The 25,346-nt window shown below is 45.5% G+C and overlaps 1 protein-coding gene across 3 annotated transcripts in view; it reads right to left on the bottom strand.

Moving 5' to 3' along the window:
• CNPY2 (canopy FGF signaling regulator 2) overlaps positions 1-24,415 on the bottom strand; it is a 119,680-nt gene extending 95,265 nt beyond the window's left edge. Inside the window, exons 1-2 of one of the 3 annotated variants that reach the window (XM_078686149.1) lie at positions 24,087-24,415; positions 4,290-4,416 (exon numbers count right to left, since the gene is read on the bottom strand). The gene's annotated coding sequence lies outside the window, so the exon portion shown is untranslated. The remainder of the gene's footprint in view (positions 1-4,289; positions 4,417-24,086) is intronic. The other 2 variants (XM_078686143.1, XM_078686148.1) reach the window with 2 other exon arrangements.
• Positions 24,416-25,346: the final 931 nt, after the last annotated feature.

The following is a 25,346-nucleotide window of genomic DNA, read 5'->3' as shown; positions in this document are numbered from 1 at the left end:
GTGTCAATGTCACCGAGAAGTCGTTTGGCCTCGTTCTCATATTGTTCGGCAGTCAAAAGCACAATGTTACCCCCCTTATCAGAGGGTTTACAGACCAAGCCAGAGTCTGAGCACAATTTGTTGAGAGCGATCTTCTGTTTATTGGTGAAATTGTCATTTGACAAAGCATGTTGTTTCACCTTACGTAATCTGGTGAGGTCTCTCAAAACAGCATCTGAAAATATATCAATGGCATCAGTACTCATCATCGGCATAAAGGTAGATAGGGGTTTAAAATCACTACATCCCCCTTCCTGTCGAATATTGGAGGCCGCCAGTATCTGGGTGTTCGTAATTTCTACTCCCTGATCCAAGTTAATCTCTCGATCAAGGCTCTCCATGGCCTGCAGACCCCTCAATTCTCGACATCCAAGACTAACGCCAGTGTTTTCGCTGCTGCGCACTGTGCTCTCTGTGTGCGGCTTCAATTTGAAAAATTTATATAATTTTAGTTTGCGCGTGAACTTGAAAAGGTCTATCCGCGTCTGAGCAAATTCGAAATTTCTTTGGGGACAAAAAGATAGACCCAATTGAAGAATGGAATGTTCTTCAGTGGTGAGTACTTTATTAGTTAGGTTGATGATAGTTAGTTTGTCGGATGTGTTGGAATCTTTGGAGTCCCAGCTTAATTCTTTTTCTTTGCATAGGTCTTCATGCTGCGTGTTACTGGTGGTGAACCTGGAGGTTTTCTTCCCGCAGCCGCCCCTCCTCGTCTTCCTCTTGGTCTTTGATTGTCCGGGGGTTTGCCCCTGCTGCCTTCCAGCAAATTGTTGCGCATGACTTGATATTCCACCTGAAAAGAAGATGCCTCTTCACTCCCTTCCTCACTCATGGCGTCATCCGCATTGGCATCCGATTCAGAGGTTGGAGGTTCCTCAATGCTGGGACCACTTGCCTTTTTTCTCAGTTGTTTCCTGGTGTGATCGTATTTTTTGGCAAAAGTTAATACTCTCCCCATTTTGTAGTCATTTTCGTCCCTTTCGAATTTTTCTTCCTTTTGTTGTTTTATTTTTAGTTCATATTTTTTCAGACGTTTTTTGATTAGTTCACGCTTATCCTCCAAGCCGGTCTGATCCTCTTCCTTCAGTAGTTCGTCCTCCAACTCCTTGATCTGAGTCAGAGCTTTATCTCTATCGCTCCAGGCAAAGCGAACTAGTATCTGTAGACTACCCCTACAGGATGCTGCGGTGTGTTCTGCCCAAGCATCCAATAATTTGGGGTCCGGATTCTCATAGGCTGGGATCGTGTATATTCTCAAGCCACGAGGGACTCGGTCAACATCAATATAGTTTTGCAGTGATGTTGCCTCCCACCACTTACGAATTTCTCTCTCGTAAAGCCGTTCTAACGTGGCCAGTTTTGAGTTTAAAGTGGTGTTGCCCCCTCCAGCGTTACTAGTGCCCGCCTTAAGTGTCCCGTCTGTTTTTTTCTTATTTTTGAACATTCCAAGTTCCGCCTCTCTGCCTCGCTGAACATAATGAAAGGTAGTGCAGCCGCAACTACCTGTATTTGAACAAGCTGCCTCCCCCCCTCGCTCGAAGTTAAATGCCAATGCACAACAGAAGTCCAATCGTCAGTTGTGCAAATTCCGCTTCTTACCCGAATGCAAATGACACGCTGAATTCATGCGAGTGTTGCTGTACCTCACAGCGATGTCTTTGAGATCCGGTAAATGCGGTACACGTTGATGGCAAACTCGGTGCAGCCAGTAAATCAAATGTCCAGCTCCAAACACCAGCTAGCTGCACACATGAGCGGGTGCACGCCAAAACGGGGGTGTGCCCGTTGTATAAATCAAAGCTCCAAGCATCCACAAACGGTAAGTCTGTATAGAAAGCAGCACACGCAGGGGGTGATTCCTCAAAAGATTTTAATGGGGAACCTCACAGCATACGACGCGTTTCGCCAGAGGGCTTCGTCAAGTAATGCAAAGAGCCAAGGCGCTCAACTCATTTTTAAAACAAACAAGGGTGCATCCACATGATTGTTGAAAAGCAAAGAAGGACAACATTTGTGGCATCAAATGGATCAGCCATCTTTGAATGGAAAACTCAGGCATGTGCGCATGTATAAACACATAAAGAAAACCATCGTTTCTAAATATATGTACACATATATACATTATTTACATGAGATTCAACATAAATATGCATAGAATAACATGTATCTCAGGTTTTTGCTAGCACATTTGTGTTGGGTTTCATGTAACAAAATTTTGTACATACATATAGAAAATGAGTGCTTGTGTTTACGTTTATACATGCACACAGGCTTGGGTTTAACATCTTAAGATGGCCGACCCATTTGTCGCCTCATTTATAGTCCTTCTATGCTTCCCATGATCATCACTTTGCATTGAAGGCTTTTGGAGGGAATGTTTATGCCCATTTTCGGGCGAGATGTCACATGTTATTCTATGCATATTTATGTTGAATCTCATGTAAATAATGTATATATGTGTACATATATTTAGAAACGATGGTTTTCTTTATGTGTTTATACATGCGCACATGCCTGAGTTTACCATTCAAAGATGGCTGATCCATTTGATGCCACAAATGTTGTCCTTCTTTGCTTTTCAACAATCATGTGGATGCACCCTTGTTTGTTTTAAAAATGAGTTGAGCGCCTTGGCTCTTTGCATTACTTGACGAAGCCCTCTGGCGAAACGCGTCGTATGCTGTGAGGTTCCCCATTAAAATCTTTTGAGGAATCACCCCCTGCGTGTGCTGCTTTCTATACAGACTTACCGTTTGTGGATGCTTGGAGCTTTGATTTATACAACGGGCACACCCCCGTTTTGGCGTGCACCCGCTCATGTGTGCAGCTAGCTGGTGTTTGGAGCTGGACATATATATATATATATGTGTCAGATATCATCCCTATGTGCACTGTGAATTTTGGTGTCTCTGTGCACTGTGAATGTTAGTGTCTAATATGGTCTGTGTGCATTGAATATTGGTGTCTATCATTTTTATGTGCACTGTGAATGGGGGTGTCTGATATTGTCTGTGTGTACTGTGAATGGTAGTGTCTGATATTCCTATATGCACTGTGAATATTGGCGTCTGATATCATGCCTATGTGCACTGTGAAGGTTGGTGCCTGATATTGTCTGTGTGCAGTGTGAATGTTGGTTTCTGATATGGTCTGTGTGCACTGAACATTGGTCTCTATCATCCCTATGTGAACTGTGAATGTTGGCGTCTGATATCATCCCTATGTGCACTGTGAATGTTGGTGCCTGATATTGTCTGTGGAGTAGTGTGGCTCACTGGTTAGAGGCGGCAGGCCTGAGAGCAGAAGTCAGCCCGGGACCAGGGTTCAATTCCCGACGCGGCAGGGTCGTGGACCTTGGCCAGCGGACTCGATAATTCTCGCTTCGGTGCTTACTCTAATCAGGGGTTCCACTCGGCAACTCTGGGCATTAGCTTGCCTAATCTCCACAACGGCCCCACCAATTCCGGGGATGCCTGGCTCCACCTTGGGGACTCCCAGCAAGGGACCATCCCACAGGGAAAGCCGGGACGGGTTCCCCAGAGTTATACAGCGCCGGGACGCCCCGTTGCTGGGGCAGCTGTGCGCTTTACAAGTATACTACATTTACATTTACATTCAATGTGAATGTTGGCGTCTGATACTGTTCCTATGCGCACTGTAAATGGTAGTTCCAAAATCGTCCCTATGCGCATTGTAAATGGTGGTATCGGATATCCTCCCTATGTGCACTGTGAATGGTGGTGTCTGAAATCATCCCTATGTGCACTGTGAATATTGGTGTCTGATACTGGCTCAGTGTGTACTATCAATACTGATGCCTGGGCTTGCATTGTGCGCTACAGATATTGGTGTATGCTAGGTTGTGTGTCTGTACTCGCCAAATAAAGTCCTTTAACGCCACATCAGTGGTATCAAGCGCTATATAAATGCAAACCTCTTTCCGTCTTCTGTCCTACCACTCCCCTTCTCACTCCAAATATCTTAATAACATATCCATCACTCAAATTACTTTCATATTTCACTATACTAATTTTCAACACTAATCAAAAATTAGCTAGCATTCGCGCCAAGAATTTTCAATTCTATTAAAGACACGGAGGCAAGGATTACGCTTTCTCTTTCTTTACTGTTAAATCACAGCAGCCAATAAACACACAATTTAATATGAAAAAACTACATTGTCCATGATGCTTAGCCTTAGCCACGCATCCTTAGCCCTCATAAGAGCCCTGGTAACAGTCCCATCTTACTCTTTCTTTGCTCGATCTTGCAGAAGAAGTCCAATAACCAAACAGTCTAATAATATTCTCCAACATGGAAATAACCGGAGCTCAAGTCTTCAACTGAAGAATCCTCATTCTTTTTGCTTGTCAGCGCCTGGAAAAAACAAATATGAACAACCCGTAACTTCTGTTTAAGATCAGCATAAAGCTACATCACAACGGGCGGGTAAGCATGATCAAACATTGAACATAGCCGGGTGGGATGTCCTTAATAGAATTGAAAATTCTTGGCGCGAATGCTAGCTAATTTTTGATTCTATTACAGGACCGGAGGCTTCGGATTATGCTAGTTTAACGCTTTATCAAAAACCACAGATCTTAGGTCTCCCACCGGCTTATAATAAAACTGTTTGAATGTCGACTCAGACGACCAATCAGCACAATGCATAATATCCTGAATGTTAGCTCCCAACAAATATGACTTTGATGCTATGGCACCACGCAACGAGTGTGCACCAAACAATTGAACATCAATACCAGCCTCTTTCATGATAGACTTGAGCCATTTGGCAATGATTGCAGCAGACACAGGTTTGAATGTTTTTGCACAGCAATCAAAAGTTGGGTGACACCAGTCGGTCTCAGAGAACGATTACATTCCTCGTAAGTTTTCAAGCATTGGACAACACATAGTTTAGCATTACTGGGAAAATCATTATATGCAACCTGCCTGGAGAGAGTTTTCGTACGATCAGTAATAGTAAAAGAAACTCCTTCCGGAGTAAATACTCTACCTGTAATCTCCAGTGCCCGTACATCCGATGAACGCCTGCAAGCCGACAAGCGTAACAGCATAGCTAACTTTGCAAACAACTGCTTTCTCGACAGCAGGTTGTTAGAAGGCCAACTATCGAAGAGTTTGATCACTAAGGAAACATCCCATAACTCTGAATACTTGGGTTTAGGAGGGTTTGCCACTCGTATTCCCTTAAGAAGTTTGCATATCAAAGGGTGCATGCCCACCGGTTTCCCGTCAATGTGGGTGTGCCCCGCGGAAATAGCCGACCGGAAATTATTCACCGATCAATAAGCCAGACCGCCAGCCGCCTTTTCCGACAAAATAATTACGATATGGGAAAGTCCTGCCCCACGGGATCAAAGTCCCGTTCCACGCACCAACCCAACCAGCTCTTCCAGGCTGATGAGTATCGCCTCCTCGTGGATGGGGCCCAAGCTTGTTTGATGAAGTCAGAAGCCGTTCCCGAAACTCCAGGCAAATCCCATTGTTGCCTGAAAGCCTCCATGACATCAGCGATAGGCGTTGTGACAGAATCAACGGGTGCTGTTCCCCGAGAGGTCCCAGGAGAAGAGACTCCGACCAAGGGAGCATCCTGGGAAGGTCGCAGCACATCCCCAACCGGACCGGGAACCAAGGCTGCGACCTCCACAGAGGCGTCACTAAGACAACCTCCGCTCTCTGCTTGAGAATGTGAGAAGTCACTCGTGGAATGAGATGGAAAGGTGGGAATGCGTAGTTCACTGCCCCCGACCAATGATGCAGAAATGTATCCGCAGCTGCCGCTGCTGAATCCGGCCTCCAACTGAAAAACCTGGGGAGGTGCCGGTTCAGCCTGGATGCAAACAAATCGATCTGGAACGGACCCCACAGGTCCCGTAACCATTGGAACATTCTGGGAAGAAGCCGCCAATCGCTGTAATCCTTGAGATGTCTCGAATTCCAGTCCGCTATGACACTGGACTGTCCTGGAATGTATTCTGCTATCACCGTGCTCTGACGATTGAGGCAATAGTGCCAGAAATCCTTGGCTATCTCCACTAGCATGGACGATCTCGTCCCCCCCAATTTGTTTATGTACCGCACCGCAGACACGTTGTCCATTCGAAGGAGAATGCAACATGAGGTCTGCTGGGGGGAAAAGGGTCCGATTTGCGATCGACCCTGCGAGGAGCTCTAGACAATGTGTGTGTAAGTCCAGCTCCTGAGGCGACCACCTGCCGCCTGTGGGAACACCGCCGCAGCGCGCTCCCCAGGCCCAACGGCTGGCGTCAGACTCTATAACCACCTTGGGTTGAGAGCCGAAAATGGCTCTGCTGTTCCATGCCTCTACATGGCTCAACCACTAACGCATTTCGTCTCCCACCTCCTGCGACAGAGGAACTAGATCCGTTTAAGCCAGACCTCTCCGAAGATGTTGTATCTTGAGCCTCTGTAGCGTCCTGTAATAAAGGGGTCCAGGGAATATTGCCTGAATGGACGACGCCAACAACCCCACTACTCTGGCGATCGTCCTGAGTGAGACCATCTGCTTGCCGAGAAGTGACACAATCTCCTTCTTCAGGTCCTTCAACATGGACTTCGGAAGGTTCAACTGAGCCCTCTGAGAATCGATCACAAAGCCCAGAAAGTCCGCCAATTGTGACGGGATCAGTGCCGATTTGGCCTGATTGATTACAAACCCTAGGTTCTGTAACAATGAAATAGTCATCTGCAGATGCTGGGCCACCAGCTTCGGACTGTGAGCCATGATCAGGATGTCGCCCAGATAAATTATCAAGCGCACTCCCTGTTCTCGGAGATGCGCGACCACTGGCTTCAACACCTTGGTGAAGCACCAAGGAGCCGAGGAAAGCCCGAAAGGAAGGGCCAAATACTCGAACCACCGACCGTCCCATTGAAACTGAAGGAAACGTCGGTGTGGAGGATAAATGGGGATGGAGAGGTAAGCATCCTTGAGATCTAGCCTGGCCATCCAATCACCTTGCTGCAGTAAATCTGCCAACAGATGGATTCCCTCCATCTTGAAATGGTTGTAAACCAGGAAATAATTGAACTCCCTCAAATTCAAAACTAGTCTGCGAGTTCCACCTTTCTTTTCAACTAGAAAGATATTGCTGCAAAATCCATGTGGACTGTAGTCGCACACTGCAATTACGTGCTTTTGAAGCAATTCCTCTATTTCGCTGTCTATAAAAACTATCTCTTGTTGGGAAAAAATGGAGAGTCCCCGGGGATGTATTCTGCCTGGGCATTTCGTAAAAGTCTAAGTGAAACCCCTGAACTGTCTGCAAGACCCACGCGTCCTGAGTAAGAAGGCGCCAATTGTGAAAGAAGAACTGAGTGTGGCCCCCCAATGGTAAAAGAAAACAGTCCAGTGCGCTCACTTGATGAGTTCTGGGTGTGGAAACCAGCTCTGTTGCCACCTCCTTGGAACCCGCCTTTGGAAAAATGGCGTTGGGTGGGATAAAAGGTGCCTCCTCTCGTCGAGTCCCATTCTCCTCTACCACGTCCATATCCACCTCTGGTGGGACCCTGATTGGAGAAGCGGCCTGGCGAGCGTCCCCTGCCTCGCCCGGCCCTGTTAAAAAGGCCCTGCTGAAACACACGCTTAATACCTGATTGCGCTTTATCAAGTGAGGTGAAGGTGTCAACGTACTTGGAGACATCCTTCACAAAGCGCTCCCTCGAACAGGTTGCCCTCTGCCAGGGGCCCTGGTTCCGCTGCCGCTAGATCAGTCAGGTTAGTGTCCATTCTCATAAGCAGGGATTTGCGCCGCTCGGTGGATATTGCACAGTTGGCATTACCGAGCAAACAAATGGCTTTTTGGGTCCAACCTGCAAGAATGTCGGGGTCTACCGCAATGTTGGCTTCCTTGGCCGCAGAGGCCATTTCTAGAATCTTTGCCAGCGGGCCAACCACATCAAGCATCTTGTCCTGACAACCGCGCCAGGCGCGGTCTATCCCCTTTTTAGGGTCCTTAGCAAATTTCTTTAAGAAAGTGAGAAGGCTAACATCTGTCTCCGGGGTCTCCGCGACCTTATGGGCCAGGTCCAGTCGGGGACACTCCGATCGAAGACAGTTCCGAACCTCCTTATCAAGGCCTTTTCTAAATGTTATCTTGAAGATACTCCGCCACTTCTGGCACTGGAACCCAATCGGAAGATCTAGGGTGAACAATCTCACTGGGATTGAAAGTAAATGGGGTGTTAACAGGAGGAGCTGAACTTGAAGAGGCAGCCTTCTTTGCCTTCTTCTTGGGAGGGGCCTCCTCATCTGTATCGGTAGTGTCAATGTCCGTGTCCACATAGACCTTTTGCTTACTCTTCGCCTTGCCGCTGGAAGCATACACATGATCTTGACCCGATGCTGGGGGCAGGGAACCCAAGGCACTAGCGTGAGGCCATTGACTATCTTTCACTGACTCAGTAGCTGGTGGAGTATCCCTGCTAGCCTTATTCTTCGTGAACCCATGACGCTTTGCGAAACTTTCAAGCTGCTTGGTGATAGGTTTCAGAGCAGCTGCCAATGCTTGTTGCACAGTCGTGGGTACTGCGCTCTCAATTGCCTTATTGACCGAGGATTGGACGGAAGAGTCCAGAGCCTAAACAATCTTATCCTCAATAACAGCCCCAGGTTGTTCCTCATAATACAAAACGCACGAGAGCAGATCAAGTCAAGGGAATGTGTGTGTCTGTAGTATCAACGTACGACACCAATGGTGAGACGTGAGACAAGGGTACCAAACAAAAAACCTCTTGGCGGCACGTGGCTGATAAAATTCCCATCAGACCACCCATGTGGTGGAGTTTGCGTCATGTGGGAATTCTGATAATCATGCCATCCAAAAACCAACCAATCAGTGTCGGTACAGGCAAAAATATCACAAATATGTGATCATTATGTGTATCCTAAAAGTGATGCAAACTAAAAAAGAGGGAAGTAACAGTGCTCAAAATAATTTAAAATTGGCTACCCAGACTTCAGAGGATGTACTAGAAGTCCGAGTGTCAAGGAATAAAAACACGCTAGGTAGTAAGACTACCATATGGCGCTAAATAGTGTGGTCATGTTGTGGTCGACATGTTTCAGCCGTCAGGGCATCTAGCCCGGCTTTCTTCAGGACCTCTATGTAACAAATCTTACTCCTGCAACACCAGATAAGACGTCACAGTGAAGAAGTGACAGACATGCACTCAAAAAGTTACAACCATAGCTAGAAAACTTAGAATACTTAAGCATCCACTCAAGGGGAAGTAATATTTCTTCTTCCTATCAAAGAGAACAAGAGAGAAAAATGTTAAAGTCACACCAAGTCCCATACCAACACCATAGTGTTCACACGTAAAGACAATTCAGACACACCTGCATGAATAATTTACATTCTGCATACAGGGAAAGCATACTAGCTTAATCACATTGAGGCATTTCCTCAACAGTGATACTCACCCAGCTTTGTGTGGGTGATGGCCTCACCTCACCCGGCAACCGCTCGGGAGTATGAGGCCCCGCTCTAAAATGTAGAGAGAGACACAGTAAGTGTACAACTTTACCATGTCCAACCAATCGTTCTACATTCAAAATCCAACAGACATACGATAGTATCCACTCTGTCAAGACTGAACCCAAACCCACATCAGAGCTTACAAAAAGGTTCTTAGAGTCATATTAGCAGGACAAGAAATAAATCAACTTGTGTACCGCAGGGCAGACCCGCCCGAGATAATGCATTTACAGTAATAGTAATAGCCTTATAATCAACTAGTGGACCTGGCTTATGGATGGACACGTTGTCGCCCCCCCATGGTAGTTGCCTGAGCTAATTCTTAAGTTCAAAAATGCTCAATACATACAGTGGTTTGCATATATATGTATATATAATGAATGGGATATAAGGCCACTCCCCAGCGAAAATTAACGAGGACTGGAGGCCACACAGGCTCTCATCACTTGGCCTAGCCTGGTATACTGTTGCTGACTCAATAGTAGACGATACAAAAACAGGCTGTGTCGCAATAAAAAAGAAGGGAGAGCAGCGCCCAACCAACCTACCTCTCCGTCGGTGCCTCGGAGTATTAGCGAGCGGAAGTGGAGGTAGGTTGCGGCGGAAGCCTGTTTCCTTAAATACCCGCCCCAAATGGGGCACACAGAACCCCACCAATATCTCGCCGAAATCTCCTTAGGCGCCATAAAAATGCGTGAACACGGAAGGGAGACCGCTATCATTCCGCGCATGTGCGGGAGTAGGCAACTGGCACCACTCACTCGCGCATGCGCGGACACGGAAGGAAGACCGTTCTCTTGGCGCGCATGTGCGGGAGTAGGCAGCTAGCACTACTCACTCGCGCATGCGCCTACACAGATGCCCTTTGCAATCCTTTTCTGATATCGAGATCCGTTATTAGGTGCAATTAGGAAGGTTGGTTCACAGATGCCCGTGAAAACCTTTTGCTGATACCAAGAAGTGTTATTATGTGTAATTAGAAAAGCTGGTTCAAGGCCAAAAGAGTTTTGCCCATCTCCCAATTAATTCGTGTAGTAAATCACTACCAAAGACTGATATAAGCTGGTGATTACACCATGTATAGCCGTCGTTAGAGACAAATATATACTTCTACGGGAGATAAACCTATACTTCTAAGTAGTAAAAGGGATTCATTATTCAATGTCCGCTTCGCTCGGGGAGATATATGGAGGGAATAACTGGTCAAGGCCATTTGTTTAGAGGAATAACATTATTTGCTTCTTGTTTACAGCCAAAAACGTAAATTGTAGGTACATATAACACCCTTAAATTCTTATGTGTCGAATGTAAGGATGACGGAACCCCTTTATGTGCAATAATGGGGAACAGGTAACAGCTTGACAGAGGGGCAAACATTCACAGTTAAGTTGGATGAGCTTAGGAGGTGCAAATTATACTGTATTTGCTACCAAATGTAATAGACCCGCAACCAAAGGCTGCACTAAATACTCAAAAAACAAAAAGGGTGTATGGAGGGTCAGGGGGAATAGTTTAATGACCTGTCTGCTCGCTCCCCAATCTTACATATACAAAACGCACGAGAGCAGATCAAGTCAAGGGAATGTGTGTGTCTGTAGTATCAACGTACGACACCAATGGTGAGACGTGAGACAAGGGTACCAAACAAAAAACCTCTTGGCGGCACGTGGCTGATAAAATTCCCATCAGACCACCCATGTGGTGGAGTTTGCGTCATGTGGGAATTCTGATAATCATGCCATCCAAAAACCAACCAATCAGTGTCGGTACAGGCAAAAATATCACAAATATGTGATCATTATGTGTATCCTAAAAGTGATGCAAACTAAAAAAGAGGGAAGTAACAGTGCTCAAAATAATTTAAAATTGGCTACCCAGACTTCAGAGGATGTACTAGAAGTCCGAGTGTCAAGGAATAAAAACACGCTAGGTAGTAAGACTACCATATGGCGCTAAATAGTGTGGTCATGTTGTGGTCGACATGTTTCAGCCGTCAGGGCATCTAGCCCGGCTTTCTTCAGGACCTCTATGTAACAAATCTTACTCCTGCAACACCAGATAAGACGTCACAGTGAAGAAGTGACAGACATGCACTCAAAAAGTTACAACCATAGCTAGAAAACTTAGAATACTTAAGCATCCACTCAAGGGGAAGTAATATTTCTTCTTCCTATCAAAGAGAACAAGAGAGAAAAATGTTAAAGTCACACCAAGTCCCATACCAACACCATAGTGTTCACACGTAAAGACAATTCAGACACACCTGCATGAATAATTTACATTCTGCATACAGGGAAAGCATACTAGCTTAATCACATTGAGGCATTTCCTCAACAGTGATACTCACCCAGCTTTGTGTGGGTGATGGCCTCACCTCACCCGGCAACCGCTCGGGAGTATGAGGCCCCGCTCTGGCTTATGGATGGACACGTTGTCGCCCCCCCATGGTAGTTACCTGAGCTAATTCTTAAGTTCAAAAATGCTCAATACATACAGTGGTTTGCATAAGCCAGGTCCACTAGTTGATTATAAGGCTATTACTATTACTGTAAATGCATTATCTCGGGCGGGTCTGCCCTGCGGTACACAAGTTGATTTATTTCTTGTCCTGCTAATATGACTCTAAGAACCTTTTTGTAAGCTCTGATGTGGGTTTGGGTTCAGTCTTGACAGAGTGGATACTATCGTATGTCTGTTGGATTTTGAATGTAGAACGATTGGTTGGACATGGTAAAGTTGTACACTTACTGTGTCTCTCTCTACATTTTAGAGCGGGGCCTCATACTCCCGAGCGGTTGCCGGGTGAGGTGAGGCCATCACCCACACAAAGCTGGGTGAGTATCACTGTTGAGGAAATGCCTCAATGTGATTAAGCTAGTATGCTTTCCCTGTATGCAGAATGTAAATTATTCATGCAGGTGTGTCTGAATTGTCTTTACGTGTGAACACTATGGTGTTGGTATGGGACTTGGTGTGACTTTAACATTTTTCTCTCTTGTTCTCTTTGATAGGAAGAAGAAATATTACTTCCCCTTGAGTGGATGCTTAAGTATTCTAAGTTTTCTAGCTATGGTTGTAACTTTTTGAGTGCATGTCTGTCACTTCTTCACTGTGACGTCTTATCTGGTGTTGCAGGAGTAAGATTTGTTACATAGAGGTCCTGAAGAAAGCCGGGCTAGATGCCCTGACGGCTGAAACATGTCGACCACAACATGACCACACTATTTAGCGCCATATGGTAGTCTTACTACCTAGCGTGTTTTTATTCCTTGACACTCGGACTTCTAGTACATCCTCTGAAGTCTGGGTAGCCAATTTTAAATTATTTTGAGCACTGTTACTTCCCTCTTTTTTAGTTTGCATCACTTTTAGGATACACATAATGATCACATATTTGTGATATTTTTGCCTGTACCGACACTGATTGGTTGGTTTTTGGATGGCATGATTATCAGAATTCCCACATGACGCAAACTCCACCACATGGGTGGTCTGATGGGAATTTTATCAGCCACGTGCCGCCAAGAGGTTTTTTGTTTGGTACCCTTGTCTCACGTCTCACCATTGGTGTCGTACGTTGATACTACAGACACACACATTCCCTTGACTTGATCTGCTCTCGTGCGTTTTGTATATGTAAGATTGGGGAGCGAGCAGACAGGTCATTAAACTATTCCCCCTGACCCTCCATACACCCTTTTTGTTTTTTGAGTATTTAGTGCAGCCTTTGGTTGCGGGTCTATTACATTTGGTAGCAAATACAGTATAATTTGCACCTCCTAAGCTCATCCAACTTAACTGTGAATGTTTGCCCCTCTGTCAAGCTGTTACCTGTTCCCCATTATTGCACATAAAGGGGTTCCGTCATCCTTACATTCGACACATAAGAATTTAAGGGTGTTATATGTACCTACAATTTACGTTTTTGGCTGTAAACAAGAAGCAAATAATGTTATTCCTCTAAACAAATGGCCTTGACCAGTTATTCCCTCCATATATCTCCCCGAGCGAAGCGGACATTGAATAATGAATCCCTTTTACTACTTAGAAGTATAGGTTTATCTCCCGTAGAAGTATATATTTGTCTCTAACGACGGCTATACATGGTGTAATCACCAGCTTATATCAGTCTTTGGTAGTGATTTACTACACGAATTAATTGGGAGATGGGCAAAACTCTTTTGGCCTTGAACCAGCTTTTCTAATTACACATAATAACACTTCTTGGTATCAGCAAAAGGTTTTCACGGGCATCTGTGAACCAACCTTCCTAATTGCACCTAATAACGGATCTCGATATCAGAAAAGGATTGCAAAGGGCATCTGTGTAGGCGCATGCGCGAGTGAGTAGTGCTAGCTGCCTACTCCCGCACATGCGCGCCAAGAGAACGGTCTTCCTTCCGTGTCCGCGCATGCGCGAGTGAGTGGTGCCAGTTGCCTACTCCCGCACATGCGCGGAATGATAGCGGTCTCCCTTCCGTGTTCACGCATTTTTATGGCGCCTAAGGAGATTTCGGCGAGATATTGGTGGGGTTCTGTGTGCCCCATTTGGGGCGGGTATTTAAGGAAACAGGCTTCCGCCGCAACCTACCTCCACTTCCGCTCGCTAATACTCCGAGGCACCGACGGAGAGGTAGGTTGGTTGGGCGCTGCTCTCCCTTCTTTTTTATTGCGACACAGCCTGTTTTTGTATCGTCTACTATTGAGTCAGCAACAGTATACCAGGCTAGGCCAAGTGATGAGAGCCTGTGTGGCCTCCAGTCCTCGTTAATTTTCGCTGGGGAGTGGCCTTATATCCCATTCATTATATATACATATATATGCAAACCACTGTATGTATTGAGCATTTTTGAACTTAAGAATTAGCTCAGGCAACTACCATGGGGGGGCGACAACGTGTCCATCCATAAGCCAGGTCCACTAGTTGATTATAAGGCTATTACTATTACTGTAAATGCATTATCTCGGGCGGGTCTGCCCTGCGGTACACAAGTTGATTTATTTCTTGTCCTGCTAATATGACTCTAAGAACCTTTTTGTAAGCTCTGATGTGGGTTTGGGTTCAGTCTTGACAGAGTGGATACTATCGTATGTCTGTTGGATTTTGAATGTAGAACGATTGGTTGGACATGGTAAAGTTGTACACTTACTGTGTCTCTCTCTACATTTTAGAGCGGGGCCTCATACTCCCGAGCGGTTGCCGGGTGAGGTGAGGCCATCACCCACACAAAGCTGGGTGAGTATCACTGTTGAGGAAATGCCTCAATGTGATTAAGCTAGTATGCTTTCCCTGTATGCAGAATGTAAATTATTCATGCAGGTGTGTCTGAATTGTCTTTACGTGTGAACACTATGGTGTTGGTATGGGACTTGGTGTGACTTTAACATTTTTCTCTCTTGTTCTCTTTGATAGGAAGAAGAAATATTACTTCCCCTTGAGTGGATGCTTAAGTATTCTAAGTTTTCTAGCTATGGTTGTAACTTTTTGAGTGCATGTCTGTCACTTCTTCACTGTGACGTCTTATCTGGTGTTGCAGGAGTAAGATTTGTTACATAGAGGTCCTGAAGAAAGCCGGGCTAGATGCCCTGACGGCTGAAACATGTCGACCACAACATGACCACACTATTTAGCGCCATATGGTAGTCTTACTACCTAGCGTGTTTTTATTCCTTGACACTCGGACTTCTAGTACATCCTCTGAAGTCTGGGTAGCCAATTTTAAATTATTTTGAGCACTGTTACTTCCCTCTTTTTTAGTTTGCATCACTTTTAGGATACACATAATGATCACATATTTGTGATATTTTTGCCTGTACCGACACTGATTGGTTGGTTTTTGGATGGCATGATTATCAGAATTCCCACATGACGCAAACTCCACCACATGGGTGGTCTGATGGGAATTTTATCAGCCACGTGCCGCCAAGAGGTTTTTTGTTTGGTACCCTTGTCTCACGTCTCACCATTGGTGTCGTACGTTGATACTACAGACACACACATTCCCTTGACTTGATCTGCTCTCGTGCGTTTTGTATATGTAAGATTGGGGAGCGAGCAGACAGGTCATTAAACTATTCCCCCTGACCCTCCATACACCCTTTTTGTTTTTTGAGTGTTCCTCATAATATTCATCCTCCACCTCCTCATCATAATGCACCCACTCCTCCATAATCTACACTACAGTGGGGCAATGTAAGAATAATAATGCTCTCCGGAGGTAGGCAGTCAGGAGGAGTAATGGGGGGAGGGGGGGGTCCAGCCCAACTGCACACAATTATAATGAATAAGTTAACTCAGTACCAGACCCCCTCAGCAATGCTGTAGTCCAATTCTTGCAGCCCCAGAAGGGCGTAGGAGCCAATAGTACAAGTATAAGGAGCGTGTGCGCACTCCAAAAGGCAAACTACTGTTTTAACCGGTCAGGTGTCCCTCTCCACCAGCTCTTCAGGCAAAACGTGGTGAAAATCCGAAATTCGGGACCAAACCGGCGTGTGCAGCCCAACGCGCACCCAAATCCTACCAAAAAGAAGACCAATGGGCACGCATCACGCTGCACAGGCCGGCTGGGTGGTACACGGCTCCTCAAGCGCTTGCGGGTGATCAGGGAGAGCCCCTCGCGCCTGCTTGTCAACCGGGCCGCTGACAGCGGAAATCACAGCCGCCCCGCGGCCCGGTACTGGCAGCGCCAAAGCGCGAAGCGGAGGTAAGAAATTACACTGAGCCGAGCTCCGACTGTGATCGCAGGAGCGCCCGATAGACAACGCCGCGTCTAGCGGCTCCAGGCTAAGAAACTGCCACAAATACAATAAATCAGTCACACAATTGAAAAATACCCTGCAACAGCGCGGGAAGCACTCGCGAGTGAAAACAGATGACAGAATCCGGATAAGAACGGTGAAACCATAAATAACAATCAGCCCCAGATAAATCGGGCGAAATAACAGCACAGCTGAGCAATGTCCCACAGCGCACGAGGCGCTATAACCAGAGTATATACACCAATCAGGTCATATCAAGACATCAATCAGACAGTAATGAGTAGGGTACTTATCTCTTGCTGTGAGCAGAAAAGAAAGAGGAAGATGGGGACTGTTACCAGGGCTCTTATGAGGGCTAAGGAGGCGTGGCTAAGGCTAAGCATCATGGACAATGTAGTTTTTTCATATTAAATTGTGTGTTTATTGGCTGCTGTGATTTAACAGTAAAGAAAGAGAAAGCATAATCCGAAGCCTCCGGTCCTGTAATAGAATTCTTTATGGGTTTCCTAGTAGCATGCTACTCACCAAAAAACCCCTTCAACACCCCATCAGGGGTAACAAGTGCTATGTAAATGCAAACCTTTTTCCCCTCTTCTATCCCTCCGCTATCCTTCTCATTCCAAATAACTGACTAATATCCACAAGTCAAATTACTTTCATATTTCACTATACTAATCCTTTATGGGTTTCCAGAGAAGCATGCTGCTTGCCAAAAAAGCGCTTCAACACCCCATCAGGGGTAACAAGTGCTATATAAATACAAACTCCCCCCCCCCCCCTTCTATCCTTTTGAATCCAAATAACTGACTAACCTATTACCCACTTAAATTACTTTCATATTTCACTATACTAATTCAACACTAATCCTTTATGGATTCCAGAGTAGCATGCTACTCGCCGAAAAAGTGCTTAGACGCCTCGTCAGCGGTAGTAAGCGCTATGTAAATGCAATTACAATACAATACTCTGAATATTGGGGTCTTGTACGGTCTGTGTGTACTATGAATACTGATGCCTGGTCTTGCTACATCTTGCCCTGTGAACTGAAAATATCGGTGTCTTCTATTGCCTCTGCACACTCTGAATATTGAGGTCTGATCTAGTTTGTGTGCACTGCAAATAGTAGTGTTGATACGGTTTTCTATACACACTGAATATTGGTGTCTAGTTATGATCTGTGTACAGTCAATGTCTGTGTAAGGTGTTCTCTGTGCACCATCTGAATTTTAACATATGCTATTGCTTTTCAGGCTGTCACTATTGGTTTTTTACACTGCTTCTCTGCGTACTTTAAATATTGATGTCTGATAGTGTTCTTTGTGTGCCTTGTTGATATCAGAGTCCAATATTGTTCTGTGTGCATTGTGAATAGTGATGTATGATATTACTCTTTGCATTGTGAATATTGGTGTCTGGGTTTCTTGTTTGCACTGCAAATAATGGTGTATCATATTGTCTCTTTCCACTGTGAATATAGATGTTTGCTCTTGATGTTTGCACGCTGAATAGTAAGAACTGCCCCCGTTTCTGTGTACACTTAATATTTATGTCTATTTGGCTCTCTGTGTACACTGAAAATGTTGGTGCCTGATACTTTTCTGTACACTGTGAATATGGATGGGTAATGTCGCATTTACTGCACTGTGAAGTTTGGTGCGTCATACTATTTCTTTATGTATTGGGAAAATTGACGTACGATCTTGCGTAAACCCGAAAAATATTGTAGTTTGATAGCAGTGCACCAGCGCAGGGTACAAACAAATGAGACGTCAGGCTGCTAAAAACATCAGAAGCACAGGCCAACGAACAGACAGGGAGCGTGTGGTTGAACAAAAGACAGCTCCCTGACTCACTCTGCCAGGACAGGGTTGTCACGGAAGCTTCCCTTGAACACAGAAACAGCCCCTTCCCAGGCTTTATCGTGCTTCTGTTTTTAGGTCTCGGCTAGTGTGGCTGCGCACATGCTCAGTTCGTTCGGCGAGATTTTATGTTTTGAAGGAGAATCAGTAAGAGGGCTTTAAGCCCTGCCCCTCTTTTCCATTGGCTGGCGTCACCGTTTATGCTAAACGGTGGCCAGCCATTGGAAAAGAGATTTTTGTGACGTATATTTTTAGCTTTTGCAGACGGCCCACTTGGACATGCTCACCTGCTTTCCTCCTGTCGCAAAACGTTTCTTATCTTTATGGGGCCACGTGTTCAAAACACATGGCCCCATAAAGACAAGAGATACTCTTTCACTTTCGGGACCGCGCTGTTTTTTAAGTCGCGTTTGCCGGTGTCCGCCCCCTCCCATGGTTGAGACTCCGCTCCGTGTGCGATGGAGAGAGGGGGGTGGGGGAGGCAGCAAGCACAAGCCAAGATCTTACTGAGACAATCGCTGGAACTGCAGAGAATGCAGCAGCACGGGCGACCATGCTGTCTGATCTGAAAGGTACGTGGGGGCAAATCATTAAACTCACTGCTTACCAAAAAACAAATATGAATTTGTCCTTGTGTAACGTAACCGGAGCTCATGTAAAGCGCTCCAATACCGTTGGGTCGAGTTTGCGCTACATAAATTTGGAGAACCACAAGCCCGCTTTCATTTTAACATTGCGGGTTTAATGGCGACAGCTTGTTTTGTGTCTGGGAAGCTTGCGCTGCTGCTACTGCCTGTACTATGCCTGCTCAGTGTGTCTAGGACGCTTGCACCGCTTGGCATGTGCTCTGCTCTGTGTGTTTGTTGTGGGGTTGGTGATACTGGCGAAGGCCTTTACACTGCAGACCATGGGGGAGGATGGTGTGAGGTGTGTCCGTGTCGATCCCTTCACGTGCCCTCTGGCCTCCATGTTCTGCCCATGGCCCCAGTCATCATCTGGCAGATGCCCCCCTAAGGCAGGCGCCATGAAGTGGTCATATACTCGCGACCGAGGGTGCTTGTGACCTCTTGTCCGAATTAAGGCACTTTGTGGCCTGGCAGCCATTTATGCTGCGAAACAGCAGAGCCTTAATTCCCAGGCTGACACTGCAGTTTTCCCTTCATTAAAGTGGGGAAGGAGGGAGCCAGTCCTGCATGATCCGGGCCCCCAGGATCAGAGGCTGCCCCTTGAGCTTCTAAACCTCCCCCCCCCCCCAGGTCACACGGCACTGTTCTATGATGTGGCAGACATTCACTGCTACCCATGTCCGCACTGGACCCATAGAAGGTCTGTGGAGAGCTGGAAGCTCTTTTGAGGCGGCACCAGGGGGAATGTGCGCTATACAAACAAGGGCGCTGCTGTAACAGCATGACGGGGTCAGGGGTCAGGCTGCAGCATATTACACGTCATCTTTGTGGGTGGCTGGGGGCAGGACAGAAGGAGCGTCCCCTGCTGCACCCTCCATCCCGAGGAGTGACACCGAACCTCTACATAGAACTACATTTTCCAGAACGCACTAGTTGAGTACATTAAAGCATGGAGCGGCGACATAGTGTCAAGGTCACTTCACACTATCCACCTGGAGGGCAGAGAGCAGAAAAGGGCGAGTGCGCCCCTGCGCTGCACTACAACTTCCAGAATGCACTGGTTTGTTCCATGAAAGGCTGGGGCACTCCTGGAAGGCAGCCATTCTACCCCTACAGCCATCTCCACCACTGCCTCCGGGATCCCTACAGACACAAGTCCACTGCCTGTGAGTGCAACACGGAGAGGATGTGGTCGGACGGCCAGAGCTGCCGACCTTGGAGCTGGTCAAACCATGGTTCGAGCCTCGGGGACGACTTTTCATCCAGTGACTCTGGCCAAATCATTTAATCTCCCTGTTTCTACCCTAAAAAATAAAATAAAAAATTAATGTGTCCTTGTGTAAGGTAACCGGAGCTCATGTAAAGCGCTCCAATACCTTCGTGTCGAGTTTGCGCTACATAAACTGCAAAAAACAAACAAAAAAAAAATACTGGCTGAACAGCAACAATTTAATGCTCTGTAAGTATGTAATATATAATTGTACAACCCGAATCGCTTTTTATAATGTAATCTTGAGTGAACTTACAACGCGCACATATTCAACTCTAACCACTAGCATCTGTAGTAGACGTGTGCACTTACTACCATTCTTATGTGAATTTAGAGTTTTTCTGTTTCTAAATTTTATGTAACTGAAAACGATGAAACCGCTGCACTCCATTGTAGGAAATCTACGTTATCACTAGTATAAAGTTCAAAAAGGGAAGGACCCCAAAAAATTCCTGTTACAACGAGAACTTTATTGGATTCACAAATTGAGCTCCATCCATCCGACGGGCCTCAATGAGAGACTGGAATACAGCAGCTACTTTTGAATTTTGACAATTCGATTCAGTTCCGTGCTTGCTCTCTCTCTGGCTTTTTTGCATATTTCTGTCTACAATTACTTGTTTCTATTTCTTGTCTTAGATTTATTTGTTCCTGCACACTCATTCTTTTTCAGTATGCCTGGTATCTTTTACACGGTCCTGGTTCGCATTTCTAGATTGCTCTTTCCGTGGCTCGACAGCTACATTGGAGTGTATCTGTTTATCTGATCATATGAAGTAATATGACCCACATTACTAATTGAATAAAATTTGGAAAACTCACTCAATCAACGTTTGTGTACCCGCCACGCGCCTATACACAGCAATTAATTTTGCCTACAGGAGTGCTCAAGCATTCATCCTTACACATGTAAGGCATCCTTTGAAATACATTTTATGTAACTCATGTCCTCAGAAGTCCTTATGTAATTTAATTGGTTCTTTTGTAAAGCGCTCTGACACCTTTGGGTAAAGTTGGCTCTAGATAAAATGGCATTAAATAAATTACAAGCATTAAGTTAAAGCCATTTGCTTCGCTATACAATACCATTAGCAAAGCAAATGGCTTTAACTTAATCAAAGGCGAGACCTATTGCATTTTCAAAGCTTGTTCTGCTCATTAGAGCAAGTCAGTGACGTCTTTGCGACACAGAAGGCAGCAGGGGTACCTGGTAGGCTTATCCATTTGGTAGAGCCGGCATCAGCGTTCAGTTACGAGATCGGGTGACCAAATGTTGCAGATCAAAAGAAAACAAGCTTACGGGGGTAGTGCACAGAACAGACCAGGCGCCCTCCAAACACTTTGTAAAGCAGTAAACAAAGAAGGAGGGGTTAGTGCTTGCAACAACTATGACATGGCATAGTAAATAGAGTTGCCGACTTGGTCCTGGGGACCGGACTTCGAACCTCGGCGTAGGCTCTATAAAAAATAAGCAGATGGCATTAAATAAATGTAACAAATAGAATTATGCAATAGTCGAACCAGTACAGTTATAAGATCAGGTGAAAATGTTGCCAGCCAAACTCAGGAGTCTAATGAGCAGGAAACAAAGATGGAGGGGGAAGTACATGGAACAGGCGCCTTTCAAAACGCCTCTGATGATGAGCAGGAAACAAATGCTGTGTGTGTCATATGGGAAGCGAAACGCGTGCTTGCAACAGCAGTTGTAGGAAAAACCCATTTAAGAAAATAGTGCCAAAGACTATAAATAAAGCATTCCGAGTAACAGATGTAAAAGGCAGTCCTCATGGGAGGTAACAACCAGTGGTAGAAGTGGGAGGGGTCGGCAGGGCACGGCGTGCCTCTACTTCTTTAATTTAATAGATTCCGTTCCCCTACTTTTTAAAATTTTTAAACACGCGTTCCAGGACGGCAGAAATAGTCACGGCCTGCAGAGGAGGCTCGGCGTTCGTGGCAGTTAAGGGATGGGCAGGCAGGCAGAAAAGGACTGTCTTATCCTCCTTGCCCAGAGAAAACAAGGACTGTCTCCATTTCTGCTCTGCCGCTGCTGGGAAATGGATCCAAGAAAAAGAAAAGCACTTTTGCTGGAAATGCCTTTTTCTATTCCAAAGTGTAGCTTTGGAGAGAAATAAAAGGTTCAAAATGTAAAAAACAACCAAAGAAACAGAGTGGTCCAAAGTGGACAGTTTGATTTTATTCACACCCACACATTAGTGCCACTTTACAGAGTTTGCCAGAGAAGCGCTACTTTTGTGTTCTCTTATTTCTTTCAACAACATTGTTTTCCCTGGGTGGGGAAGTGCACCATTCCTGGAGGTACTGTGCAATACATGCTGATGGGTGGATTGGAAAACAAATTGTGCACTTTCGCTCTGTCTTCAGGGATATGGTCTTTATAAACCATACTGCTTATGTTTTGCAAGGATATAAGCAATAAGAATTGAAACAGGTCCCTTCTGGGACCTGTAATCCTGTCCTTAGCTTTTTCTACAAAAGCACTCACTGATTTCTGAAGGAGTGTAAAAGCGTTAAAGTAACCGTGTTGTTCTGCTTACATTTCACACACTTTACTCAATCTTGCATTTCCTTGAGTGTTTGCTTCTTTCAGGATGTTGTTACTTTTTTTTTTTTTTTGCCAGCATATTACTCTTGTCTAGTGCGTAATTTGAATTGAGTCATATCCAGGTGTTTATAGAGGGGCACAATTGGGTTACAGATTAAGGCAGTGCGAGTTTCTCTCAGTGGGGCAGTATGGTGTTCATTGGGGGAGAGGATGTGGCTCTATGGTCAGAGCTGCCGAATTTGGAACTGGGAAACCAAGTTCAGCATTATTGACCAGTCCACTCTCCTGAGGAAACACATTCCCGTGCTAGACTGTTGAAGGCCCTGCAAGACCTTAGAAGCCCTTGTGTCTTAGCACCAGCGGGTGGCAAGTGTGGACTAATCTTGAAGGCCTGTCCCCCACAATTCATGCGGAAGTTCACCCCCAGTCTTGCAGGCAAGCCTATGAAGCAGCACCCCCTAGAGTGAAAGTGACTATGCTACTGAGGTCACAGGGTGGCTCTTGGGCGGTGTGATCGCACAGGGCGCTGACTTCGGGTGGAGGGGTCATGTTTGCAAGTGGATTAGGTTTCTAAAAGCACTGGCTGCCTCCTTCATGGCCTCAAGCAATTTTCGGCAACAATAAGAATGTCCTAATAACTTACAATGATTCGCTCTTTCTGTTCACACTTTTGACTCCGCCCACTGACCCTATCCTCAGGTTATTCCTGCCTTCTGATTCTCCGCCCACAGTTCCCCAACTTTTTTTACCCCACTTCAATCACTGGTAACAACAGAAGAGAGGAAGGTACTAAGGAGGGACTACTAAGTTTATGCACGAATCAAAAGCCAACATTGACAAAGGCCAGTAATAGGATCCATTTGAAAAGATGGGCAGAGTTTGAAGTACATACCTGTATACAGCTGATCTCACAAAGACAGCGCAGGCGCTGCCTAGTCTAGACCTAAAAACATACTGGAGGAGCTACGCAAATAGAAACTCAAATGCTTAAGAGCTCTGTACCACAACAAGGTTTGTGCACCAACACAAGAAAAATTCTCAATGAACAAGCCTCCAATCGCAGGCATATTATCGTGTATCTAAAACCAACGTGCTTAAGGAGTCAAGTACCTAAGCATAACAAAGCTGCACTGTGTAGTGTGGACCAATGCACTTTTAGCAGGTCCCACATAAATACGTTTCCCTGCTGGTATTTTCAAACTTAAAAGTACAATGCTAAAAAATAAACTGCAAAACCCAGAATGCAATCAATCAATTTATCTTTCACTGTGCCTGCCACCGATGGACTGGCATCACTTTAGTGATGCTCCTATAACTCATGACTCTTCTACAAAGTTGTTGTGGAGCTTACGTTCATTAGGGGGGCTGGGAAAACTCATGTGAACATCTCCCTGATTTTCCGAAGAACTGCTAGACGTAACAAAAAAAAAACAACGTTTTACTTACGTTACCTCCTTGCACCCTCTCCTAACCCGGTAACTTCAATCGCGGATCGGTGCCTGCCGGAATTTAATTCAGGCCCAGCCCCCTCTCGACTCCGCCCAGCTGGCGACACACCCACCATGCTAGCTTTGCCCTGGGGCTGCCTCGTGCTCGCCTATATCTACATCTTTGGCTCTTGGGGGAAAGCGGACTCGACGTCCGCCGGCGTGAGGACCGGAGACTACGTTTTAGCCTGTAGTAGCTACACTGCCAAGCTGCCTTCTTGTCTTTTCCCGGGCCCCGCTGCTCCCACTGACAGGCGCACAGAGGTCAGTCCATACGAGAGTCAGGCTAGGACCCCACCCTGCGTGGCGGATCCGTTCCACGTGTACGCGAGGGAGGGGCGGGGTTTGTACTGGAGAGCGGAGCAATGAGAGGAAAAGACGCTTCCAATGCAGGAAACAGAATGGTCAATTCTGAAAATGGGCGGGATTAGCACGCAGCCAGTCTTGGTTCCTTGTTTGACGAGCCTACTGGTAAAAGAGAGAAACAAGCATTGGCAAAGCCAATAGGTCTAGGCAATCCTTTAGTACATCCTTTAGCAGCAATAGCAACCACCAAACAGCGATTTGCAAAATATTTCCAAGCAGCATACTGCCACCAATGTAGGTACATCTGGCCCAAAGTGCATACTAACTAGAAACCAAATCAGTTCAGTTCAAAACGTCTTTATTTCGAAATTTCTTCATAAAAGACAACAATAAAATACATACATAATACAACATAATAAAAAATATTAAAAACACAATTCAATATTTACACAATAAAATAGAATTAAATAGTATCGAAGGACGTTACATGAGTCATAAAAGGAAAAGAAATGTACATATCGGTCATGATTCGTGGTGATTTAAAACAATTGATTCATACGATTAACTTGTTTATCTTTTTCCACCAATTAGTGCCTAGCTCTGATGATCCAAGCCCATCCAAGGAATTTCGCCATACCTATAGATACCCACTCTGTGCTGTTAGATCTTAACATTGCCAAAGCTTCCTCACACACACCATAGCTGCCAAGGTTTCAGATTGCTGTGTGTGACATTTTAATAATTTTAGAGTAATTATGAGTGACATTTGAATGACTATGAGTGACACGGTCTCGTGAGCAAAATTAAGCAATGAAGATGAGGGAAACAATAATATTAGAAAATGCACACATTTGAGGAACCAGAAACTAAGTTAACTGCTGCAAAACGTAAGAAATATAAACGACTTCCATTG

This window comes from Lissotriton helveticus, chromosome 1_1 (genome assembly GCF_964261635.1).
Source record: "Lissotriton helveticus chromosome 1_1, aLisHel1.1, whole genome shotgun sequence".
In the NCBI taxonomy this organism is placed as follows: domain Eukaryota; kingdom Metazoa; phylum Chordata; class Amphibia; order Caudata; family Salamandridae; genus Lissotriton; species Lissotriton helveticus.
Note: the sequence above shows the minus strand (reverse complement) of the source record. Positions and strands in the feature narration are given on the sequence as shown.